A 2,054-nucleotide genomic window follows, 5' to 3' on the forward strand; every position below is an offset into this window, starting at 1 on the left:
CAAGCCTTTCGGGCCTGCACACGGGAGGGGCTTCCTGGGCACAAGAGAAACAGGCAAACTTGAATTTGTCTCTACTAAAGATACAAAAATTAAGCTGGGTGCAGTGGCTCACGCCTGTAGTCCCAGCACTTTGGGAGGCTGAGGCAGGTGGATCACCTGAGGCCAGAAGTTCGAGACCAGCCTGGCAAACGGAGTGAAACCACATCTCTACTAAAATTACAAAAACGTAGCAGGGCATGGTGTCAGGGGCCTGTAATCCCAGCTACTCAGGAGGCTGAGGCAGGAAAATTGCTTGAACCCAGGAGGCAGAAGTTGCAGTGACCCAAATTTGGGCCATGGTACCCCAGGCTGGATGACAGAGTAAGACTTGGTCTCTAAATAAATAAATAAATAAATAGAATGTGGGTGCTTTGCTTTATCAGCACATATACTGCCAAACTGGAACAATACAGGAGAAGATTAGCATGGCCCCTGTATAAGCATGTTACGAAAATTTGTGAAATGTTCCTTTCCAAAAAAAAAAATTCAGATCACCTGAGGTCAGGAGTTCAAAACCAGCTGCCCAACATGGTGAAACCCCATCTCGACTAAAAATACAAAAAATTAGCCTAGCGTGGTAGAGGGCGCCTGTAGTCTCAGCTACCCTGGAGGCTGAGGCAGGACAATCGCTTGATCCCGGGAGGTGGAGGTTGCAGTGAGTCAGCATCGTACCACTGCACTGCAGCCTGGGTGACAAGAGTGAGACTCTGTCTCAAAAAAAAAAAAAAAATTTATGAAAAAGATTTTTTTTTTTTTTTTTTGAGGCAGGGTCTTACTCTGTCGCCCAGGCTGGAGTGCACTGGTACAATCTCGGCTCACTGCAATCTCCACCTCCCTGGTTAAAGCGATTCTCCTGCCTTAGCCCCCCGAGTAGCTGGGACTACAGGTATGTGTCACCACTCCCGGCTAATTTTTGTATTTTTTGGTAGAGACAAGGTTTCACCACGTTGGCCAGGCTGGTCTTAAACTCCTGGCCTCAAGTCATCTGCCCGTCTCGGCATCCCACGGTGCTGGGATTACAGGTGTGAGCCACTGCACCTGGCCAGAAATTTAAAAAATAAAAAAAAGAGGATTTTGGGCCAGCTCCATCTTGGAATGTGTATCTTCTGCAACTTAGTTTATGTCCTAATGAAATCTTTCCATCCCCGGGAAGCCTCTCCTTCCAGCATTATGGGTGACCACGGCTCCCACTACAGAACAGGTCACATAAGCCATGGTCCCTAAGGACAGGGAAGGGGGCATCTCCAAAAGCCAGACTGACTAGGATCTGGCAATAAACTCCCATCACGAAGGTCAGCACACACACGGGACAAGACACCAGGGAGTGAGTATTGGTGGGTAGGGAGGACCATCCAGCAGCGGGTATTGGAATAACTAGCTGTTCATCTAGAAAAACAATTACAATGGCTGAGTGCAGTGGCTCACACCTGTAATCCCTATAAGCTGGAAACTGAGGCAGGTGGATAGCTTGAGCCCAGGCATGCAAGACTAGCCTGGGCAACATGGCAAGACCCTGTCCCTACAAAAGTGAAAAACTTAGCTGGGTGTGATAGCACACACCTGTAGTCCTAGCTACTCGGGAGGCTGAGGTGGGAAGATCACTTGAGCCCAGTAGTTTGAGGCTGCATGAGCCATGATTGAGCCATGGCACTCCAGTCTGGGTGACAGAGGGAGAGCCTGTCTCTAAAATTAAAATAAATAGACTGAACATGGTGGCTCACGCCTATAATCTGAGCACTTTAGGAGGTTGAAGCAGGTGGATCACCTGAGGTCAAGAGTTCGAGACCAGACTGGCCAACATCTCTACCAAAAATACAAAAATTAGCCAGGTGTGGTGGTGGGTGCCTGTAATCCTAGCTCCTTGGGGGCTACGGGAGGAGAACTGCTTGAACCTGGGAGGCGAAGGTTGCAGTGAGCTGACGCCTGTAGTCCCAGCTACTCGGGAGGCTGAGGCAAGAGAATGGCGTAAACCCAGGAGGTGGAGCTTGCAGTGAGCTGAGATCCGGCCACTGCGC

At 49.5% G+C, this 2,054-nt stretch overlaps 1 non-coding gene across 1 annotated transcript; it reads left to right on the forward strand.

The window, feature by feature from the left end:
* Positions 1–405: 405 nt before the first annotated feature.
* Positions 406–512, forward strand: LOC113222701. Its single transcript, XR_003308505.1, has one exon. It is a non-coding gene; the product is annotated as a U6 spliceosomal RNA (small nuclear RNA).
* Positions 513–2,054: the final 1,542 nt, after the last annotated feature.

This window comes from Piliocolobus tephrosceles, unplaced genomic scaffold (genome assembly GCF_002776525.5).
Source record: "Piliocolobus tephrosceles isolate RC106 unplaced genomic scaffold, ASM277652v3 unscaffolded_33620, whole genome shotgun sequence".
In the NCBI taxonomy this organism is placed as follows: domain Eukaryota; kingdom Metazoa; phylum Chordata; class Mammalia; order Primates; family Cercopithecidae; genus Piliocolobus; species Piliocolobus tephrosceles.